The following is a 25,570-nucleotide window of genomic DNA, read 5'->3' as shown; positions in this document are numbered from 1 at the left end:
CAGGTCTAAAAAGGGTGGCCTGTTGTGAAAGGAACATGAGGTTATGAATCAAGAGAAATGAATGGTTGGTGTTCTTAGCTTTACCACTTTCTAGCTATATGACGTTTAAACCGTTTTATTCTCTGTTCCTCAGTTTCTTTCTCTATAATAGAAGAGAAAAACCATGGGACCTCAGAGACTCTTCATGTTGTTACCCTGTTCTTATAAAAAGTTCCATAACACTTTTCAAAAAAATTCATGGTCATATAAGCAGCCAGGTTCTGGGTTTCAGAACCATATGAACCATCACATCCTTTGATTGACTGGTCTAGTGCTACCAAGGCTTGCTGGGTCTCCAGGTGTGTCTTTGTCTAGGTTTTATAGAGGAATAAAATGAGTGAGACGTATGTGTGGAGGGAGGTGGACAGAGCTGGAGGGAAAGGAAGGGGAAGGGAAAGAATTATTTCAAAGAAATGGCTCATGCAGTTGTGGAGGTTGATGAGTACCAAAACCCATAGGTCCAGTGGCAGACTGCAGAACTCATCTAGACTGAACATCAGCTGTCAGGACAGAGACTTGCAGGCTCATGTGTCAGGAACTAGAAATCGACTGATAAAAAGAGTGCAGGGCCAAAGGCTTAATAGAGTGGATGAACTTTTCCAGAACATCCGGTTATGTATTGGAGGCTGGCCACACCCCAGCGGAGCGTCCACTTCAATTGATTGGCTGTTGATAGCATAAAAAAAGTTATTACATTATATTACATGAGTAGGTAATCCAGTGTCTGTCAAATCACTAAAAGTTGTAGCCTAGCAAAGATGACATATAAGGTCAACCTTTTATAAAATTGGCTCCTATGTACATCTCTTTAAACACAATAAAATCTCGAAAGGACAATTATAAAGCCATATAAATGCCTAACAAATATGCATGAAACAATTTATTCATATAATCAAAAACATACTACTATTTTTCTATCTTATATACGTATTACAAAATATTAGAAAAAAATAGTAGTATGTTTTTGATTGTATGAATAAATTGTTTCATACATATTTGTTAGGCATTTATATGGCTTTATAACAGGATTGGTGGAAGATCTATTAACAGTCTGCGTTATGCAGATGATACAACCATGCTTGCTGAAACTGAAGAGGACCTCATGCATTTGCTGCAGAGGGTCAAGGACTACAGCCTTCAGTATGGACTGAGACTCAATGTCAAGAAGACAAAGATTCTCACCACTGGACCAATTGGTAGCATCAGGATGGATGGCGAAGAGATTGAGATTGTTCACAGCTTCAGTTTGCTCGGCTCCACGGTCAACACTCTTGGCACCAGCAGCCAGGAAATCAAAAAACGTATTGCGATGGGAAAGTCTGCTGTTAGAGACCTCTCTAAAGTACTCAAGAGCAACGGTGTCTCTCTGGAGACTAAGGTATGCCTGATACAGGCCATGGTCTTTGCAATCACTTGTTATGCATCAGAGAGTTGGACAATGACTAGGGAGGACAGAAGGAGAATTGATGCCTTTGAGCTGTGGTGCTGGAGAAGAGTATTGAATGTCGCATGGAAACAGATTCATCCTGGAGAGGGTTAAACCAAGCTACTCCTTGGAGGCAAGGATTCTGGGGCTTCATCTGACATACTTTGGGCATGTTGCAAGGAGGGACAGGTCCTTGGAGAGGGACATCATGCTTGGGAGGTTGGAGGGACAGCACAGGAGGGGAAGACCCTCTATGAGATGGATTGATTCAGTGACTGGGGTAATTGGGATGGGTGTGTCAGAGGCAGTGCAATTGGCACATGATAGAGCAGGGTTTAGGGTTGTTGTACATAGAGTCGCTAGGAGTCGCAAACAACTCGATGGCACATAACAACAACAATAACATTGGAATAAGAGAGGAAATAAAAAGATTATACACACACATGTAAAACAAGGAAGAAATAATCGACTCTCCTCACTTATGCAACTGTGAAAATCTGCAGTTAGGGACCTCTCCAAATTATTGAGGAGTAATGATGTGACCCAGATCAGGTGGCCTGGTGAAGAGAAAACGATGTGACCAAGACAAAGGTGGGTGAGTTTTCATTCACGGCCCTCAGGCCAGTCTTTCATTGTTTTTGTTCAGACATTCCTCTAGGTCCTATAGCCTGTGGTGTACAAGTTGCCATCCTGCGGTCACTTGTGGTTGCTGGGAGGCTGAACACTGTGACACGGATGTGTCAAATGCGTTAATGGTTGGCTACCCAATGAGGACTGAGAGTGGGGTGGAGCTCCCTGATTAAACAAGCTTGGAAGGAGGAGTGGCATCCACTTCCATAATAGCTTGCCTCCAGAAACCCTATGAACCTGGAGAGAGGATGAAAGGCACCCAAGCGTCGAGGACTCTGCTTCATAGGGTCGCTATGAGTCACCTGTGACTCGACGGCACTTAACAACAACAGTGATGTGAATTTGAGAACTAAGGTGCATCTGATTCAGACCATAGTCTTTCCTGTTACTTACTATACATCTGAGAACTGGACAATGAATAGGGATGACAGAAAAAGAATAGATACCATGGAGTGGTGGTAGAGAAGAGCACTGAACATCCCATAGAATTAACAGATATGTCTTGGAGAGGGTGCAGCCAGAGTGCTCTTTGGAAGCAAGAATGATGAGGCTTCACCTCATATTATGGGCTTGTTGCTAGGAGGTGCTATTCCTTGGAGGACATGATGCTGATGGAGGTGAAGGAGAGGAAGACGCTCAACCAGGTGGATTGACATGGTAACTGCTACAGTGGGTCTTATATGTCAGGAAGAGTGAGGATGGAGCAGGATAGAACAGGGTTCAGATCTTTTGTTCATAGGGTTGCTATGAGTCATACTTGAGAGAACCTAGCAACAAGAAGAAGCTGGTATTTCCACAACCCATTTAAATTCCCTTGGCCCTCAGCAAATACCCTAGTTGGCTGTGGTATTTTATCAGCTGTAGTAACCCAAACCTTTATATTTTTTTTTAAGTTTTAAATGTCTATTTTCTAAAAAAGATTTTAATTTGTAGACTCTTAAAGAATCTAGACCTTGGTAGCTCTCTCTGAATTGGCTTGTGATTTTCCACTGACTTTCCACCCAAAGCATGATTATTGTTGTTGTTATGTGCTGTTGTTTGTGACTCATATCGATCCTATGCACAATAGCTCTGGAGCCTAGCCCTATTCTGATACAATCTTACTATCCCCAACATACCTGCTCCCATTACTCCAGTTACTGTTACCAATCCATTTCATCCAGGGTCTTCTTCTCCTCTACCCTTCCAAGCATAATGTCCTTCTCCAAGTACTGATACTTCCAAGCAAAATGTCCAAAGTAAATGAGATGGAGGTTCAAAATCTTTGCCTCCAAAGAACAACTTGATTTTACCCTCTCCAGGACAAACCTGTTAGTTTTCTTGGCAGTCCATGGTATCTTCAATATTCTTCTCTATCACCACAACTCAAAAATATCAGTTCTTCCATCATCCTTATTCATTGTCCAGCTCTCTGGTGCATAGCATTTAATTGTGAAGATTATGGCCTGGATCAGGCAAACCTTATTCTCTAGACTGAAATCATTACCTGAGTTCGGCACACTTGAATCCTTAAACTGACATTATTATTCCTCAGTAACTTGGAGATGTCTCTGACAGCAGACTTTCCCAGTGCAATATGTCTGCTGATCTCCTCATTGCTGGTGTCAAGGACATTGATTGTGGATCCAAATAAGATGAAGGTGTTGACAATCTCGGTCTTTTCTCCATCTATCATGATGTTGCCTATCAGTCCAGTACTAAGAATTCTTGTTTTCTTGACATTGAGATGCAGTCCATATTGAATGCTGCATTCTTTGATCTTCTGCAGCACTTGCTTCAAGTCTTCCTCACTTTTAGCAGGCAAGGCTGTGGCATCTGCATTGTTGTTGTTGTTGTTGTTGTTATGTGCCATCGAGTCATTTGCGACTCATAGCGACCCTATGTACAACAGCCCTAAACTCTGCTCTATCCTGTGCCAATCGCATGGCCTCTGACACACCCATCCCGATTACCCCAGTCACCGAATCAATCCACCTCGTAGAGGGTCTTCCCCTCCTTCGCTGTCCCTCTACTCTACCAAGCATGATGTCCCTCTCCAAGGACCTGTCTCTCCTTGCAACATACCCAACATATGTCAGACGAAGCCCCAGAATCCTTGCCTCCAAGGGGTAGCCCGGTTTAACCCTCTCCAGGATAAATCTGTTTGTTTTCTTGGCAGTCTAGGGTACATTCAATACTCTTGTCCAGCACCACAGCTCAAAGGCATCAATTCTCCCTCTATCCTCCCTAGTCATTGTTCAACTCTCTGATGCATAACAAGTGATTGCAAAGACCTTTGTATCAGGCGCACCATAGTCTCCAGAGAGACACCGTTGCTATGCAGGTTATTGATGAGTCTTTCTCCAATTGTGAGTCATATAAGTAGGTATGAGATAATCCCCAGGGAAACCTTCCCTTTCCTAAGTAAGCCCAAAGTAACCCCAGCTATTACCATTCCACCCCTCTTACTTTAAGGATATAGGGTACCACCAGAGGCCCTTCCCCATTATTCTGCAGCATTGAAAACACCAGCCAGAAAAGAGGTACTGGGGACTTCCTTTGCTAATATTCATTCCTTCCCTCTCTACTTCAATGGGAGGCCAGCATTATAAAGCCCTGCCTCTGGTCTTGACTCAGCTTGACTTCCCCTCCAAATTCAGAGTACCAACTCTTCTTAATGTTCTGTGCTTTGTCTCACAGAAAGTTTCATTTCACGCTGTTTCCTCTATTAATGTTCATTTCAGTGTCCCAAATATGACCTCATTTCTGTTTCCTACAGCCCTCATAACCATGTCATCAGTCATTTGGCTAGAGTTGATTTTCAGTGTGCTATGAGGAAAATTGTTATGCCTTTTTGGAAGCTTCATTCTGAGGTAACCTTGGAAGGTTTTAGGTCTCTGTTCAGATAATACTTTTCTCCTCTTCTCTCCTTCCCCTTTAAGAATAGGTGCTAAGAATTATCTACTCACTCATGTCTTTAAAATATTTCAGTCCTGAAATATTTTAAGGTCTTTGAATGAAAATATTCTATGTCTTTCTGTGGATTTTAGGATGTTCCGTAAGGAAATTTGTGTGAGAATCTGAGGGAACTGGAGGAGCAGTGTTTAGCATGGTTTACAGGAGAGCTGACAACATCCAAAATGATAGAGATTGGCCACTGTACCCAGTGAGGCCCAGACCTTGATTCCTCTAGATCTCAGCAGCATGGCTAAGACCACCAGGAGAAATGATTTTTAAAGCATTACCTTATCTTGATGAAAATACATATACCATCCTGCAAACCCCAGGATTGATCTTGGATTTTCAGAGGTAATGGTCTTACCCCATCTGAGACCAGAGCGTACCCTGTAAAGCCAAATGCAGCATTCCGTAATCATTAGTGCACTCGTATACATCCAGTAGTATTATGTATACCCATGTACTTAACTACACACACACACATACAAAGCATTGTGATTTTCCTGGTAGAAGCTTGATTACAGATGAAGGGCACTGACAGATGTTAGCATTTTCCCACACCACCAAACGCCTTGTCTTCAAAGTGACTCTATCCTGCTTTCCTACTGTTCCATTTACAAGGCCTCTTGAAAGGTTATAATGAGATGTTATTCCCATGTGTGATTATAGGGGGAGAGCATGCTCTTCCCTCCCTCTCCTCTCTCAACAGGCATTGGCTGTGCTAAAATTGCCAAATCTCTACTTGAGATCCAAAAATTGAATTGTCTGGGTTTGGAATGCTGGAAGCCGCTCCCTATTTCCTCTTTAGAGAAACACTTCCTGATATTAAACCACTAATTCAAAGATTATTAATTCAGAAAATACTGGCTGCTCAGGATGTGCTAGGCACTGCTCTAAACACTCTCGGTTAGTTATGCTGTATGTTTGGTCAGAAGCTGATTTGAAAGAGAATATCAACCTGGCCCCACACCTCTCTGTCTGAGGGCTGGTGGCAGCTCCTGGCAGCCCTCAGAGCCACGTGCAGACTCCTCAGCCAGCCTCCTGTCACTTCTGTCATTCAGCCACATTAATGACTTTCTAGCACTGTTGCGTGCCCTTCCTCATCTTCCTCTGACCCTCTGCCTATCCCCTCTTTTGAGCCAGGTTCACATATTTATACTTCTCTGGAGGCATTCCTGATTGTCCCAAATTTTAATCCCTTGGGTTTCTTTGGAGCATTTTAGAACTGTGAATTTTTATCACTTTGTATTTTGTTGTTGTAGTTGTTGTTAGGTGCCATCAAGTCTATGCCAATGTGTAGCAACCTTGCCCATTCCTTCACCCTCTTCACAGTCATCACTGTTTTTAAGCCCATTGCTGCAGTTACTGTGTCAACCCATCTTGTTGAGAGTCTTCCTCCCTTCACCAGCATGACACCTTTCCAAACATAATGCCCTCTTCAAAGGACTGGTCTTTCCTGACAGCATGCCCAAAGTATGTGAGATAAAGTTTCATAATTTTTGCTTCTAAAGAACACTGGCTGCAGTTTTTCTAACAGATTTGTTTGTTCTTTTGGCAATCTATGCTATGTTCAATGTTCTTCACCAACATCACAATTCAAATGCCTCAACTCTTTATTTTTGCATTACCATTATATATATGTGTGTCTTTTCCCCATTTAGAGCTGGAAGCACCAAAGAAGGCAGTATTTCATCTGTATATCTCTCACGATGCTTTATGTATAAAAGATTGGTACATACTGAATAAATTCATCCTAATAAATGAGTAATTCTCATTTGGTTAGAATAACTTGAAAGAGGAATAACAATATCACACATGGGTTTGAAAGTGCTTTTTCATTTCTTCTGTGGTTGTTTGAGAAACACAGGAGCAGCTTCTTGTCTTTCATTCTGAAGTTCAATATTGAGCAGAATAAAAGGATTTAAGCATAAGGCAAGTGATCCATCATTACAAACGGATCATTAATACCTGGAATACCAGAGGTTAGAGTGCACCTTGGCAAGAAGTTCATCCACCCTCTTCAAAATCCAGACAATGAAATGGAAGCTTTGAATCTCACACAGCTAATAAATAACAGGTCCAGGGCTCACCCAAATCCTATTCTATTAATTTTAAGGGTCTCTTTGCTTTCTGTCTTAAACTTGTCTCATGGGAAAAGCACCCAGATTTTAGTTATAGTTATGTCAAGTAAATAATGTCATGTTGATGAAGAATAATCCCTTTAAAGGAAGCTAGAGACAAATTTAGTCTAGCAATGGTATTAGCATTGCTGGGTTTCATGCATACTCTGACCCTATGTAATGATAAAGGCTTCTATTTATAAAACTAGCTGTAAAAAGAGCAAGAGTCACGTGAGGACTGCCATATCTGACCTTTACCAACTTCATAAAGGGGAACTGTCCACATCAACAACATCAGCAACACAAAACCACTTCCTGTGAGGCCAGACATGTCCACCATGCTCTTGTAAGTCTTTCCACTCATGTCAACACCAAGCTTGCTGGTTTACGCACAGACCAGCTCACAGACCACACAAAACCATGCTTGGGTTGTTAAAAGGCTATAATTAGTTTAGTAGCAGAATACAGACAGGACAGCATCTGAAATGTGCTTGCAGGCACCTCGGCCTTGAGCCTCAGGACTTAACAAAGCCAGTATTAACAAAGTTCTCAGTCCTGCCAATACCAGCTGCCCCTAGCCCCAACTTGTCCAATAAGCGTGGGCCAAAGCTCTTTGGTTCTGTCCATGGAGATGGCAGTCCCAAAGCCCACTCCATCTCATGCCAGATCTCTAGTTCTCCACTGTGGTGGCTATGGCTATTGCTCTGGTCCTGAAAGGCAAATTGATTTCCCTTACTTGTTCTTCTTTGATGGCAGTGAAGTTTCTGTCCTTCTCTTACTGGATCAGTTTAGTAATGAGACAAGTCAAAATCCTTGTGGATTGGTGAGCCTAGCCAATCCCCTTATGGATTGGTGAGATAGTCCTTTATAGCTAACACACCTTATTCACGTATTCCCACCTATCCACATGGCAAAGTCAAGCAATTTTTAGGAAAGTCACTTTGAATAAACCCTTTACTCCATCAACCACCTTCTGGCTTTTCTAACTATTAACTTTTGTATATGAAAAATTAGCTTTCCCCTACAATATACAATAGCTCTATTCATGAAAACATGTAAGCCAGCAACTTCATGCTTTATTTTAGATAACCAATTTCTGATTTGTCCATCTCTATCAAACCAGTACTCTGAGGAAACAAGTTTCTTTCTTTGAAGACTGTTCTGTTCCTGTTAGAACATTTAGCATCTTCATCTATAAGAAAAGTCCAGTCAGGAGCAAACCATCAGATTGCAACATTGAATTCCAGCTCACAGCATGGACTTGGCTCCTTGAGAGAAGACCAGTTGCTCTGGAACACAGGAACAAGTGTGGACTTTGGAGTTTGCACCTGATGCCTGTTTGGCATCACCTAACCTCTGATGGCTGGAGATGAATTGACCAGAACCCAAGATGTCCCAGGCTGTGAACTAGTGTTGATAGTTGCGATCTATGTTGGTAAAGGTTAGATATGGCCATTCCCACGTGGCCCTTGCTCTTTTTACAATTGATGTCACTCCACACTAGCTGTAGTAGCATTGTGAGTGCACAATAGTTATCATATTTGAGGGTGGTAGAGGGAAGAGGAAGCAGAGTGGGATATCAGTAATGGCCATTCATAGACTTGAATATTTTAACTTCATGTGAGCCAGTGAGCTATTTGTTCCATCACTTATCAATTGGAGACACTTGTATGTTGAAACAACAGTTAACAGCAATTAAACTCTGGCTGCTGTGATTATAAAGATGGGGGGAAACTGCCCTTGGTGAAAAGCCACCCTTGTTGCTTTGCATGTTTCCACAATTTTAATTTTTAAGAACAAATACATTATTTCCATCATCAGGAATGAAATCCATGAAGATCTGTTTTCAAAAACAATAGCAGATTTATTGTGAGACTGCAGTGTCTCTACGGTTCCGTTCTTGGTAAGTTGGAGTCGTGGCTGAAGGAAGGATGGTCCCGGTGTCTGGGGCACAGGGCTGTCGAATCTGGCGTACTCGGCGTCAGCCCTCGTATCCCTGGTCACAGATTTTCTCTCTCCATTGAACAGGAGCTTTTTTGACAGCTTATCGCCAAGTTAGCAGCAGTTGTGTCATCTCCGCCAATATTTATCTGGAGTGGCTTCTCAAATTTGCCTTGGGGTGGGGTGGTTCATGCTCTGAATAACAGAGCCAAAATCCAGATAATATTTCTCCTTTTTAATTTTCGAAGGCTTTTATTCTGCCCCCCTCTGCTTTGGTAGTACTAAAGCTTGTTTGAAAATGTGCCCTTTGTGATGCCAAAGGCTGTCCCACAAGCCTCATATCCCATCCACCCCACTTCACACAACACATCTCAAGTAACACACATCAAACCTTTACCATTAACACTTGGTTCTGGTGTATTGGCTTTCATCCTGAGAAAATAAATAAACTAAACCGAATCCACAGAACTTTAAAAACACTAATTAATCCTCACCACAAGCCTAGGCTACTCAGAGATGACAAATCCCACTGCCCCAATTTTATGTTTGGAGAAATCAGGGGAATCGACATTTTTTAAGGCTTCCCAGGGTCAGGTAACAACTTGACTTGAAGGTTCAGGGCTTGATCTGGCCCAGCCATGCGGAGTGAGGGTATTTGAAAAGGACCAGCTGCCATTCTCAGTTTCCTCTGTACAACACCATGTGGTTACTTGTCTATAACCCCCTTCACACATCAGTTCTTGGTTTTCCCCAGGGTTATGATGATGTCAAACTCATTCATTTCTAACTAAGCACTTATTTATTAGCTTACTTTTCTTAATTACTAAGAGAGCTTAAAAATTTTAGTGAAGGCTTTGAAGAGTAGCTTGTCAATTCTGATTGATTTAAAAGGTCTGTGCTGATTTTCAGGGTGGTCTATTAGCCTAGTGGTAAGCAGCTGCACTGCAATCTCAGAGACACGCAGTTCAAACCTATCAGATGCTCCATGGGAGAAGGATGAGCAGTCTTTTCCTCGTACGATTTACTACCTATGAAAACCCACTGGAGGGTCAGGCATTAGTTGCTTCCAACTCGAAAGCAAACAACAACAACAATGCTGATTTTAGGGAGCTCTTGTGAGGTAGTTTGTGGGGAGTTACACTGCTAAGCCAAAGAGCATACCTCTCTAGTGGTTCAAATCTACCAGCAGCGGAGAAGGACAAAGATGGGCAGTCTCCTCCCTATGCGATTTACACCCTCAGAGAGCCAGTGGAATGTCAGCTGTGAATTGGTTTTTACTCAACCTAATAAAACTACCAAGCCAAGGTGGGTGATTTTAATCTGTGGCCCTCAGGCCTGGTTTAAATTCTTTTGGATCAAATATTCTTCTAAGTGGTATAGCACTTGTCTGTCCATTTGCTATACAGAGGTAACTCATGGTTGCTGTGGTGCTAAACACTGTGACAGCGATATGTCAAATGTGATAATGGTTACCCATGGTGAACAGTGTTTGGTGGAGCTCCCCAATTAAAACAAGCTTGGAAGCAGGAGTGGCATCCACTTCCGAAATAGCTTGCCTCTGGAAACTCTATAAACTTGGAGAAACAATGAAATTTATACAACTGTTCAGATCTTTCATTCATAGGGTCACTATGAGTCATCTATGACTCAGTGACACCTAACAAAAACAATAACAACCAAAGAAACAGTGCCTTGCAGACCTAACAGCTCTGTTGAACCACCCATCACAATGATGCCCTCTTTGCACCTGGGACTATTAAAGATTTGGGTATCTGGACAAGTTCTTTTCTATATACTTCTGAACAAATTTTACAAAATGTTATGGGATACATCTAATGAAATTAAAGTGTAAGGATGGCTGTCCAATAGGTGGTTGTTGTTGTCATATACCGCCACTGGCCCATAGCTGACCCTCCATTGGATTTTCAGAGGCAGTTAATTGCACGGGAGGAGATTTTCCAATCTTTCTTCAATGGAGCAATTGGTGGATTCAAACTGAATGCCTTTGGGATCAGAGCAGCTTCTTTTCACGAGGCTATAATAATTCGTGTTCCTGGATTGGACACTTAAAAATTATTAAAATGACAAATATTTTATATCTTTTTTCACAGTCATTTTTAATGTCAAAAATCCACTTTCTAAGTATTTATTAATTTGACTACATTTTTTTAAAAAAAGGTGTTGTTGTTGCATACTCTTGAGTCTAAACTAACCCATAGCTGACCCTCCAGAAGGTTTTCAGATGCAGTTAAGTGCAGGAGACAAGATTACCCATCTTTTTCTCGTGGAACAGCTGGTGGAGGTGAACCATGTACCTTTGGGTTGGTAGTGCAGCTCCTTATCACTAAGCCACAGGCTGAGATGAATTTATTTTTTAGAAAATTCTGAAATGTAGGTGAGCTGTAGAAAACTAATGAAATTATCTGCTTCAAAGAACCTATAAAGTAAGAAATTAGCAATCAGGCATCCATGGAATGATATCCTTTACTTCTGGCAGCGAATAACTGAAAAATAAATGTGTAATCTAAAGATTATTTTGAAATATGTGTATGCTTAAGAAATATTAAGAGAATTCTAAAATAAAATAGAACTATCATAACTAATAGAACATAAATGCATATACACAAGGAGAAATAATGAAATAGGGAGATTAGTTTGGGGGTATTTATGAAAATTTTCCTTGAAAAAAATTTTTTTAATTTGCCTATTATTCCATTTTCTCGACTTTGGCTTATCTTTTATTATTTTGATATGGGTGAACTGAATATCACATTAATTTTTCTCTTTATGCTGGTCAACTTACTATAAATGTAGTGGCTTCAAACAATACAAATTTATTATGATTCTGTAGGTCAAAAGTCTTACTCAGGTCTCGCAAGGTTAAAATGAAGGTCATTTGCAAGGTTCCTTTTTGGAAGCTTTAGTGGAAAACTCATTTCTTTTCCTTTTGCAGCTTTTAGAGGTTACCTTCATTCCTTAACTGAGCTCACAGCCCCCGTCCTCCACTTTGAGGACCAGAAATGGAGAGTTGAGTCTTTTTCATACATCACTCTGACTCCATCTGTCATCGTATCTCTTACACTGACCTCATCTGCTTCCCCCTTCTACTTTTAAGGACTCTTGTGATTACACTGGGTCCACATGGATAATCCATTATAATCTGTTTTAAAGCCTACTGATTAAGCTGCCTTAATCTCTCTGCACTTTTAACTGCCCTCTGCCCATGTAAATGAACGTATTCACAGGTTCTAGGGATCAACGTGGACGTGTTCAAGGAGCCATTGTTCTGCATACCGCACACTGTTGTGCTTGGTTTAATGGAAAATATAAATAATAGACTGTTCTATTTTTTTTGAGAGAACAAAAGTTAAAAAAACAACCAACAAACGAATGGTTCCAGACAACAGTGGTAGAGATGATACAAATTGTTCTAGATCAATTGCCAAACCATTTCCATGGAACCTAATTAACAATTGCTATGATTTAGGAACCTCTCCAAAGTACTGAAGAACAATGGTGTCTCTCTGGAAACTAAGGTGCATCTGATATAGGCCATGGTCTTCACAATCACTTGTTATGCATCAGAGAATTGGACAATGACCAAGGAGGATAGAAGGAGAATTGATGCCTTTGAGCTGTGGTGCTGGAGAAGAGTATTGAGAATACCATGGACTGCTAGGAAACAAACAGATTTGTCCTGGAAAGGGTTAAACCGGGTGGCTCTTTGGAGGCAAGGATTCTGAGGCTCCGTCTAACATACTTTGGACATGTTGTGAGGAGAGACCAGTCCTTGGAGAAGGACATCATGCTTGGGAGGGTGGAGGGACAGCGCAGGAGGGGAAGGTCCTCTATGAGGTCGATTGATTCAGTGACTGGGATAATCGGGATGGGTGTGTCAGAGACAGTGCAATTGGCACAGGACAGAGCAGAGTTTAGGGCTGTTGTACATAGGGTCGCTATGAGTCACAAGCGACTCTACAGCACATAACAACAACAATAACAACAACATGATTTCTGGTGGCATAGCCCATCGAGCGTTGTACTGCTAACCAGAGAGGCCACTCCTGTCTGGTGGTTCAAATCCCCAAGCACATCTGAGGGAGGAAGATGAGCAATCTCCTGAGGTGAGCCTTACAACCGTGGGAACCCATTAGAGAGTCAGCCATAAGTTGGTTGCAACTCAATAGCCATGAGATGTTTGGGAATTTTTATGAGAGGGAAGGAGAGCTCATTGCAGCATCTACAGGTTCAAGTAGAGCAAATGGACGGACAAGTCTGTACTTGGCTCTCTGACAGTTCAGGAGGAAGGTCCTTGTCTCTGAGCTTCTGCTCCTGGAACATCTCCCCATGGCTTAGTGTCTCTGCTTTTCCGCTTGAGATGCACAGCTGACACAGCAGGTTAATGCCACAGGTGAGGGCGAAGTCTCAGCTGGATCTGGTAAGTCTGCAGACACGGACCTCTCCAAATTACTGAAGAGCAGTGATGTTAGTTTGAGAACTAAGGTGCACTTGATCTAAATCATGGGTAAATCACTTGCTTTTCTGCTGAGAACTAAGCAATGAGGAAAGATGACAGAAGAAAAATTGATGCCTTTGAACTGTGATGTCAGAGAATAGTGCTGAATATACCATGGACTGTCAAAAGAACAGTTATGTCTTGGAGAAGGTGTAGCCAGAGTGCTTCTTGGAGGCAAGTATGTCAAAGCTTCATCTTGCATACTTTGGACACAATCCTAGGAAAGGCTGTACCTTGGGCATTGTGCTTGGAAAGGTGAAGATGCAGCAAAGGAGAGGAAGACTTTCAACAAGGTGTATTGACACAACGACTGTAGAAATGAGCTCAAGTGCATCGGTGATTGTGAGGTTGGCACAGGATAGGACAGAATTCAGATCTATTGTTAACAGAGTTGCTATAAGTTGTACTTGACTCAATGGCACCTAACAACAACTACAAAGGAGAGTTAAATCACAAGGTAATGAGAAGAAGGAAAACTCTCTCTGATTCTTGATCTAAAAGTTACTCCGGTGGGAAAAGCAATCCTGAGAAAGAGAGTTAAATATTAATGTTGTTGTTTTTGTTGTATGTCATTGAATCAGAACCTACCCATACCTGACCATTAATTGCAAGGGAAGCAAGTGCCTATCATTTTCCTAAGGAGCTGCTGGATGATTTGAACTGCATGCCTTCAGGATTGCAACAAAGCTTCTTACCACTAGGCTATGAAAGAACAAAAGGAAGACATAGATGAGAAGCTGGAAAAGATAGGTAAGGGAAATTGGACTTAATTCTCTACACAGTGGAAAGTGACCTGGTTTCTTTGTTTTGTCTTTGATACAAGTAATGTGTGGTTGTAAAAATTTTGAAAAATACAGAAAGTTTAATCTTGTCATACTGCCACATTGACATAAGCAATGTTAATATTTTGGTGGCTTTTTCTACTCTTACTCTCTTTCTTTCTCTCTCTGCCCCCTCCTTTCTTTTATCTCTCCTTCTTTGTTTCTTCTCATTCTTCTCTCATAATCTTTGTCCCATATAACTTTTTTTGTCCTCTACATTCACTTGTTGTTATTGTTAGGTGCCGTCAAGTCGAACGCGACTCATAGTGACCCTATGAACACTCACTTATGACACACATATTATTGTATTTTTGCAAAGATAACATGCCCATGCCTCTGCATTTGTTTTACAACTGCCTATTCTCCAGGATAAAAAAAATAATAACTGTAAAAAAATTGCATAAAATATTATAAAATACCTTCCAGGGAAGAAGGTGCAGTTGGCAAACAAATGTAGAAAGCATGTGTTATTTGTGTAGTGAGTATCCATTATTTCTGAGGGATATATGGTGAAAGGAAAAATCCCTGGGTTAAAGGACATAAACATTTTGAAGATTCCTTAACATATATGGTGCGTTTGCTTTCTGAAATAATGTACTAGTTACTTCTATCATCAGTGTATGGGAATGTTTAATGCGTAGAATTTTGGCATTAATGTGTATTAGCATTTTTTAAATACCACTTCTGTGGATTAAATAGCGTATTGCTTTTATTTGCATTTTTTAAATTACTGCTAAAGCTAGACATTTTATGATGGGGGATGGGCTATGTTGTTGTTAGGTGCCCTCGAATTGAGTATGAATGATCTATCAGAGCACTATCCTGTCCTGTGCTATGTTCATAAACACACTCAAGCCTGTTGACACAGTCACTATGTCAGCCCACTTGGTCAAGGGCTGCCCCTCCACCTTCCCAATCATTACATCTATTTTCAGGAAATAACCTCGCCTAGCAATATGACCAAAGTAAGTGAGACAAAACTTCATCATCTTTGCCTCCAAGGAGTACTCTCTGGCTGAACAAGAGTTATGTTTATTCTTTTAGCTATCCATGGGATTTTCAGCACTCTTCTCCAACACCCCAGTTCAAAGGCATCAATTCTCCTGCTGTCATCTTTGCTCATGGTCCGCCTCTACGCTGCATAGCAAGTAATTGAGAAGACTGTGGCCTAATTCAGACATATCTTAGTCCTCAAAGTGACATCATTACTCCTCAATAATTTGTCTGTGATACATACTTTTCCAGTGCAATACATCTCCTGACTACTAGTACCAACAGTACTGATTGTGGATCCAAGAGGATCCACAATCCAATGAGGTCATTGTGGATCCAAGAGGATCCACAATCCAATGAGGTCATTGAAAGTCTCAGTCTTTTCTTTGTCCATTATGATGTTGCCTATCAGTCCAGTGGTGAGAATTTTTGCTTTCTTGACATTGTGATGCAATCCATATTGAAGGCTGCAGTGTTTAACCTTCTGCAGCAAGCCTCAAGTGCTCCTCACTTTCAGCAGGCAAGATTGTGTCATCTGTATAACAAAGGTTATTGATGACTCTTCCTCCAATCCTGATGCCACATTTTTCGTCATATCATCCAGCTTTTCCAAGAATTTGCTCAGCTTATATATTAAATAGTTATGGAGAAAGGATACACCCTGATGCACATCTTTCTTAATTTTAATCATGCAGTGTTCACTTGCTCTGTTCGCATACAGCCTCTTGGTCTAGGTATAGGTTTCACATGAGCACAATCAAGTGTTCGAGAATTCCCATTCTTCTCAATATTAGCCATAATTTGTTAGGATCCATACACACACAGTCAAATGCTTTTTACATAGTCAATAAAGCACAAATCGACATTTTTCTTGTATTCATTTTCTTCAGCCAGAGTCTGTTAGACATCAGCAATGATAGCCTTGGTGCCACAGCCTCTTCGAAATCTAGCTCAAATTCTTGGCAGTACTCTAGGTAGTGTTCCAACCATTTTTAAATGATCCCCAGCAGTATTTTGTTGGTATGTAATATTACTGATACTGCTGTAATTGATAATTTTCACCTTTTTTTTTTAATCACCTTTCTTAAAATTGGAGACAAACCTAGATTTCCTCCAATGGGCTAAGCAGTTGTCCTCCACATTTTCTGGCATAGACTCGTTAGCACACCCAAGGCTGCAGCTGTCGTTTGAAACATTTCAATTGGTATTCCATCTATTCCTGGAGACTTGTTGTGTTTTGTTGTTGTTGTTTTTTTTACCAGTGCCTTCAGGGCAGCTTTAATTTATTCCTTCATTATCATTGGCTCTTGATCATATGGTACTTCCTGAAATATGTCATTGTTGACCAGTTCCTTTTTGGTACAGTGACTCTGTCTATTCCCTTCATCTTCTTTGATGTTTCTTGGATCATTTAATATTTTGCTTATAGCATCCCAGTGTATTGCAGCTCAAGGCTTGAGCTCATTTTCTAGCTCCTTCAACTTGAAAACTGTTGAGCAACTTCTCTTTTTATTCTCCACTTCTAGGTCTCTGTGTATTCTGTTACAGCAGATTGTTAGGTCTTCCCTAGCTGCCCTTTTAAATCTTCTGGTCACCTCTTTTATTGCAGCATCTCTTCTCTTTGTTTTGGCTTTTTGCTGCTGCAGTGCCTTTTTCAGGGTCTCCTATGACATCTGTTTCCCCTTTGTCTTTTTAGTAATCTTTTGATACTTTGTGGATGATATTCTTAATGTCATCATTGATGTTCAATGCTTCAAACCTATTATTTTTTTTTAAGAGTTAGGATTTTTATTTCATTGCTATTACTTTGCATCTTTTTCTACTATTACATTTCTTCTTAATTCTATTGAAACATTAATACTTTGCTTGAGAACATAATTTTGTTAGATTTCAACTTATGTTAATACTGTCTACCACTTTTAGAATATCACGATATTATCTCTCTCCTTATTTAGTTGAGAATAGGAGAACACATTCTCAACTACTACATTCCTAAGTATTTCATGAAAATGAATGAACATAGTAAGTAAATAAACATGCAGAATCTATTTGTTGTGCATGTTTTAAAAAAAATTTTTTGCTTAGTATTTTTTTATTTTATACTGATTTATTTACAAAGTTTGAATACATTGTTTTTCACACAAGATCCTTCCTATTTCCTTCACACATAGCCCCACTGAATTATGCAACCCTATGTTTAACACTCCACCCCACCCCCCTGCCTATCTTCACCCCTCTGCTTTCACTCTCCACCCTCTCTTGGATACTCATACTCATTTTACAATAACAGTTTTATACAGTATTTGTCCTTGTGGAACTGAGTTAGTTCATTAAGGATAATACTCTCCAGTCCCTCACAAGTTAGGTAGTAATTTACAAAATCATTGCTCCTGCGTGCTACATAGTATTCCATTGTATGAATGTACAACAACTTCTTAATTTATACTTTTGTGGTTGGACATCTGGGCTGTTTCCATGTTCTTGCAATGGTGAATAATGCTGGTTTGAACATTGGTGTACAAGTCTCAGTTTAAGCCTCAGTTCTTATTTTCTTGGGCTATATTCCAAGCAGTACAATAGCTCAAACCTATTCTTAAGATAATTGTCTTAATTCTCATGAGATAGAGTAAATATCATATTCCCATGAACTTTTTTTTATTTTCTTCAACTTCAATTTGAACTTGTACATGAGGAATTAATAGTTTGTTTTATAGTCAGCACCTGGTCTGGTTTTTTTGTTTTGTTTTGATTGCTAATACTGAGCTTCTCCAACGATTTCTCCCATAGATGTAGTTAATCTGATTCCTATGCAGTCCATCTGGTGAGGTCCATGTGTAAAATCTCCATCTGTGTTTTTTAAAAAATGCTCTGTTGAGACAACTGTTTCTTATTCTATGTATAGGTTTAATACTTTATGTAGTCACAGTTCTATGTATTAAATGTTCTGGGAGTCCTAGCTTTCTTAGTGTTATCCATAATTTGTTAGGATGCATAACCTTTGAGAATAACAAAATCAGTATTTTCATGCCTACTATTTTGGGAGGGAAAACCTCAACTCTATGGAATTGTCACAGAAATTGCATTTATTCTGTAGATTAGCCTGGAGGGTGTTATCAAGTATTTAATCTTCATATCCATGAATATGTGATGTCTCACTATTGATTTAAGTCTTTAATGATTTTCTAAAAAAACACTACATACTGGTGACCTAGTGGCAAGAAGATGAGCTGCAATCCCAAAGGCACACAGTTTGAGGCCACCAACTGCTCCACTTGGGAAGGATGGGCGATCTACTCCCATGCAATTAACTGCCTCTGAAAATCAACCATGGGGCCGGCTACGGGTTGGCTCCGACTCTACTGTACACAAGAGCAACAAAATTATCATTTTAACAACTTTTTTCTTAAATATTTTCCCAAGTACTTTGTGAGGGTTTTGTGGGGTTTTTTTCCTCAATAATGGTATAAAATGGTACTATTTTTGTTTTTAATTGTTAGTTTTTAATATATGGGGATACAGTTGACTTTGCATTAAGGAGCTCTGGTGGCCTAGTGGTAAAAAGTTGTGCTGCAATCCCCAAAGCATGCAGTTCAACTCCTCTAGATGCTCTGTGAGGGAAGGATGGGTAATCTCCTCCCATGCAATTAAACTGCCTCTGAAAACCCAGTTGAAGGGTCAACTATGGGTCGATTGAACTCAGCAGCATACAACAACAAGTTGACTTTGGGGTTTTAGTTTTATATCCAGTCAGCTTTATTGTTAAGCTTTAGTTGTTGTTGTTGCTGTTGTGTATCATCAAGTCAAAACTGACCCATAGCTGACCCTCAGAGGCAGTTAATTACAGGGGAGGAGAGGGCCCAAATTTATCTTGCTGACCATCTGGTGAATTTGAACGGCATGCCTCCAGGATTTCAGCTTCTTGTCATCAGGCCACTAGAGCTCCAAACTGCATTATCAAGTCTAATTATTTGTTGAGTTTCTATATTACTAAAGAATTTAGCTCTAAATAATGACAATTTTTTTCCTTTCTTCCCAATCATTTCCGTTTACTTCTTTTCCTCGTTTTATTGTATCGTTCCTATTCAATGATGAATTATAGTGGTGATATTGACGATCCCATCCCCACCTGAGAAGGAAAGCCTTCAACGCTTTGTCATTAAAACAAAGAATTTGTGGTTTATAGACAGAAAGAAACTTCTCAGATGGTTACCAGGAATGGAAGGGGAGGAGGAAATGAAGAAAAAACAAGGAGTGGATAGTAGACTCATAATAACTTGGAATAAGAGAAAGGCAGAATACTAAGGGGATGTGATCAGTGTAATATTACTAAAAAGAGGAAAGACACAAAGAAGGACACAGATAAGATTTTTCTTTTTAAGACAGTAAGATGGAAACTAATTTTCACTACTAACTTGATTTTTTTTTTACTGTTTAGAGTTACTCTTAGAGATGTCTTTTCATTTTCTAATATGTCAAACTCATTGCCGTTGGGTCAGCGCTGACTCACAACTGACCCTGAGGCAGTAGGTTTTCAGAGGTTGTAACTTAACACAGGAGGAGATTGCCCATCTTCCTCCCAAAGAGCCACTCTGGTGGATTTGACCTGCCAGAGAGGCACCACCTTTGAGACAGCAGGGCAATTCCCAAAGGGCATCACTAGCACTTTCCTCCTGGTACCTATAAATTTTTAAATCATTAATAAATGCTTGCTTATGTTTCATACTTTTTCTTCTTTTAATGATATCACATAGATTTCCTTAATGTGTTTATTTTCTGATGTTAAACTTCTGATGTAAACTGTTTATACATAGTTACATTCCAATTGCTAATATTTCATTCAGCATTTTTGCAATCATGTTTATGTATGAGTATTTTACAGTTATGATTTCGGACACTGTTCTGTGTGCAGTGTTGTCAAGGTTAGACCAGCTACATGAAATAAACTAGAGGGCATATTTCTTTTTATATTAGAGCTTCTGTGGATGTGCAGATGTTTGGTTTTGGATGTTTGGTGAATTCAAGAATAAGCAGTCATTTGGGCTTGCTGTTTTCTTTGTCAGAGCCCTGGTGACATGGTTGGTTGTGTATTGGTCTGTGATGTGATAGGTTGTGTGTTGGAATGTTAACCAAAAGAAGGGAATTAAAACTCACAGCCCCACTGCAGGAGAAAGAGGAAACAATCTCCTCCCTTGAGGTTTACAGCCTCAGAAACCAGTAGACAGTCACCATGACCAGATGCAACCAGCCACTGTGGGTGTGGTCTTGGTTTTCTTAGTAATCATTTCAACTGTTGGTTCGATTACTTTCATTTTAGGATTAATATAGTTTTCCATTTTTTCTAGAATCTAACTTCTGTGACTTTATTCTTTTAAAATGTTCTCTTTAACTTGCTTAGTTGGAAGAATTGCTTCTTAGCAGCAAGGATAGTGACAGTTGGTCTCACATGCTCTGGACAGGTTATTAGGAGGGGTCAGTCTTCTGACGAAGACATGATGATGATGATTGGAAAGGTGGAGGGTCAGAGAAAGAGAGAAAGACTCCCAGCAAACAAGATGGACTGGCATAGAGATTACACAGTGGGCTTGAGAATGGTGGAGATAGGTTGGTAAACGATAGGGCAAGAGTTCCATCTGTTGTTCATAGGGTCAGTGTGTAGTCTAAGTCAACTCAAGGGCACCTAACAATAATAATGTTTCAAAATCAGGAAAGATGTACAACAGGGATGCATCCTATCTCCATACCTTTTCAATCTATATGCAGAACAGATCATCTGGGAGGCGGGGCTCTCTGAGGAGGAGTGTGGCAACAGAACTGGAGGAAGACTCATCAACAACCTGTGGTATGCAGATGACACAACTGAGGAGGACCTGAGGCATTTGCTGCAGAAGGTTAAGGACTGAATCCTTAAATATGGATTGAAGCTCAACATCAGGAAGACAAAGATTCTCACCCCTGGTCCAGTTGGCAGCATCATGGCAGATGGTGAAGAGATTGAGATTGTTGACACCTTCCATTTGCTTGGCTCCACAAATCAACACTCTTGGTACCAGCAGCCAGGAAATCGAAAGATGAATTGCATTGGGAAAGTCAGCTGTTAGAGACCTCTCCTGAGTACTGAAGAGCAACAATGTCAGTCTGGAGACTAAAGTATGCCTTATCCAGTCCATGGTCTTCGCAATTAATTGCTATGCATCAGAATGCTGGACAATGATGAGTAGGGTTGATAGAAGGAGAATGTACATTCTCCTCATATGTTATGTACAGCCTCTGAAAACCTCTGATGGATCAGTCATGAGTCTTCTGACTCAATGGCAATGAACAAACAGTTCATATGCAAGGAGCTATGGTGACAAGATGCACTGAAGACATTGGCAAAAAATATGGTCACAGTAATGAATGTATTACCAGTTAACATGTTGTAACTAACAGAAGCAGCCCTGGACATACTCACCTGTTTATGCCAGAAATTTGGAGTACAGTTCCCTGGTGACTGACAGGAAGAGATCCATATTTGTCCTCATTCCCAAGAAAGGTGATTCAACAGAATGTGGAAATTATGAAACCATATCGTTAATATCACATGCAAACAAAATATTGTCAAGGCTCATCCAAAAACTGCTAGAACAGTACATTAACAGGAAACTGCCTGAGGTTCAAACTGGGTTCGGAAGAAGCTATGGCACCAGGAAAGTAACTGCTAATGTTAAATGGACCCTGGCTGAAAGCAGAGAATACCAAAAGAATGTCTAGTTGTGTTTTATTGACATGCAAAGGCATTTTACTGTATGGATCACAACAAGTTATGGCTAACTATGAGAAGAGTGGGGCTCCCAGAATGTTTAATTATGCTTATAAGAAATCTATACCTAGAACAAGAAGTTCTTGTCCAAATGAAGACGGGAACACTACAAGACTTAAAAAGCTATGCGTCAGGGTTGTATCCTTTCTCTATACCTTCAGTCTGTATACTAAGCAAATAATTCATGAAATTGGACTCTATGAAGAAGGATGTGGCATCAGGATCTGAGGAAGACTCGTTAACAACCTGTGTAGTACATAAAACAACCTGCTTGCTGAAAGTAAGGGAGTCATGAAACACTTGCTGCAGAAGATCAAGGATTACAGTCTTCAGTATGGACTGTTACATCTCAACATCAAAAGAACAAAGATCTGCAACCATAAGACCAACAGTCAACATTATGATAGATGGAGAAAGATGTTAGTAAAAGTTTGTATCTCCTTCACTTACCTCTTGAGGTACTATACTGTTTTCTCAGGGAAAGAGCTTTCAGTCAGCGTGAGGATCTCTCATTAATGTACAAAGAATGTTAAGATACCTGTGATAATAGCTCTCTTTCCTAGATGCCTCCATATATACATTTTTTTAAACAACTACTTGATCATGTTAGGGGAATTGAGGGAAAAAAGACACATTGGGGATTAAAGAAAGACATTCTCCTCACCCCTACTTCATCTCTATCCTTGCCTTAATTTTCTTCACCATCTGACATAATTGTTAATTATGTTGTTGTTGTTGCTCACAATCTGTCTCCCCCATGAAAAGAGAAGGTACTTGAGACATTTTTTTCTTTTGCATTCATTAATACTCAAACATCTATAATAGTGGTACAACAAAAAGTGGTTAAAGTAGGAGCAAATGACATGAAGAGACTCTTTACAGAGAAAATATTCAGACGGCCAACAAACACATGAAGAAATGCTCAAAACCACTGGAAATAAGAGAGATGCAAATCAAAATCACAATGAAATACTATCTCACCCCAGTAGCGGTGGCTAAGTTTAACAGGAAAGCAAGTAATAAATGTTGGACAAGATGCAGAGAGATAGGAACTCTTATACACTGTTGGTGGGATTATAAAATGGTACAAACACTCTAGAATACAGTTTGGCGTTTCCACAAAAAACCCTGAACATGGAATTTCTGCTATGGCTCTGCTATTCCACTGCTAGGAATATACCCCAAGGAAATTAGAACTGAGGCACAGATGGAAATTTGCACATTAATGTTCATAGCAGTGTTACTCATAATTTCAAGAAAATGGAAACAGCCCAAATATTCAAACAGAATGGATTGAGAAATTGTGGTACATCCACACACACGTAGGAGCAATGATTTTGAAAAATACTATAACTTGGGAGACACTGGAGAGCATTATGCTGAGTGAAATAGCTCAGTCTCATAAGGACAAATACTGCCTAAGACCATTATTATAAAAATAGAAGGATACCTAGTAAAAGGTCTGTGGGGACCTACGGGGGGAATGGGTAGAAGCAGAGGGATAAGGATAGGCAGGAGGGAAATGGGCATTTGTCAGGTGAAGGGAGGGGAGTAAAGGAAATGTGAAAGATCTGACAGGGATCTAAAAAGACAGGGTAATGGTGGGCATAACTCAATAGAGATTAAGTTTATGTAACACAATGTATGGGAATGATTGTATGAAACACAATGTGAACGAAAGAAAGTGTAAAACAAAATATATGAATTTTGTGTGCAAACCAATATAAAACAAATTTTAAAAAATATTGAAAGGACAAACTTTAAAAGAACTGTAGAGATGAATAGAAATTACAAAGTACTTGATTTGTAATAGTTAATGCTTGTCTTAAGACTAAAGATGCCTAGATATTACTTCATAACAAAGGAGAGAAGGATAAAAATCCATCTTTCTTAGAGAATGATATTTATTTACAGTGATATCAGTAGGAAGTTACAATTACTTAGATCACTTATAAAAAGTCATTTCAGAGCCATTCATTTCTGTATGTTCTAAAAACCCCTTCCAGAAATCAATTTGGTGCTTGTCTGACTTTTAGTTCCTTTTTCATAAAAAAAAATAAAATTAAAATATAAGAAAAGCTTATATCAAGCACATTCCTCCCTTATAATTGTTGTTGTTGTCGTATGCCATCAAGTTAGAACTGACCCATAGCTGAACGTCCGGAGGGTTTTCAGAGGCAATAATTGCTTGGGAGGATATTGCCCATCTTTCTCCCAGTCTTTTGACTAAAAATTTTTTAAGTATAAGAATATTTGAAAGACATTTTTAAAGTATAAAAAAATTAGAGTATAAATATACTTTATTCAGATTTTTTTAGAATTGGTTTTGGATGATTTTTTAACAATTAAAATAGTTCTAGATTTCTGTGAAGGACTAATGTTTCAAAAACTAATTATTACAGCCTCATTTCGACCATATTTCCAAATGTACATGATTTGTTTCAACTTTTCACAAATTGTAAACAGTGGCATTTACCCTACATTGAGCTCAAATTAATACACATTTCTTCTAAAGTGAAAATATTGACAGTAGAAACTAAATTAGGGAAGAAGGGGAAGAGATGTACATAAATCACCAGACACTTGGAAGAGTCTGTAAGGAAATCTAAGAACTACATGTTTTTCATAATTTTACATTTTCCCTTTAAAAAAAAATCACTCTCCAAGCTGTTGATGGCTTGGCAGCTGCAGAGATGACATAAACACTTCCATTGTGCAGTATCTGCTTTCTTTTCGATAACTTGATGGCACTTCATCAAGTTTTGATGATTCAGCTGAAAGAAAAACCAACTGGGTTTGAGTTTAAATTCCCCTAACTACTAAACCAAACATAATCTTGACCTTGGGGCTGCCTTTGAACATTCCTGAAAATTTATATTTCCCATAGCAAAACCCCAAAGCCATTGCTGTAAAATCAATTCCGACTTAATAGAGACTCTTCAGGACAGAGCAGAACTCCCACACATGGTTTCTAATGCTATTAATCTGTTTGGAAGCAAACTGCCACCTCTTTCTCCTCTGGAACTACTGGTGAGGTAGAACTGCTGACTTTTTGGTTATCAGCCGCTTTAACTGGTGCACCACTTAGAGCCCCATATTGCCCACACTCACTCGCGTCCATCCTGCCTCATCTGACTCATAGAGACCCTTCATCAGGTTCCCAGGCTCTAATTCACAATGGGAGGAGACCGCCCATCTTTCTCTCACTGAGCTGCTGGCGAATTGGAACTGCTGTACACAAGCAGCGTTTAGATAAGCAGGACAGTTCTCTAGAAACTGCCACAGACAGGCAGCAGTACAACTCTGTGGACTTTGTTACCAGAGTTGCCTATATTTCCCACAGGCTAC

General features: G+C 39.8%; 1 protein-coding gene across 1 annotated transcript in view; it reads left to right on the top strand.

Moving 5' to 3' along the window:
• Positions 1–25,570, top strand: part of ARSB (arylsulfatase B) — a 263,697-nt gene that overhangs the window by 169,863 nt on the left and 68,264 nt on the right. The gene's annotated exons all lie outside the window — the stretch shown is intronic.

Source organism: Elephantulus edwardii, unplaced genomic scaffold (assembly GCF_000299155.1).
Source record: "Elephantulus edwardii isolate Elephantulus edwardi_28Jun2011 unplaced genomic scaffold, EleEdw1.0 scaffold00082, whole genome shotgun sequence".
NCBI lineage: Eukaryota > Metazoa > Chordata > Mammalia > Macroscelidea > Macroscelididae > Elephantulus > Elephantulus edwardii.
Note: the sequence above shows the minus strand (reverse complement) of the source record. Positions and strands in the feature narration are given on the sequence as shown.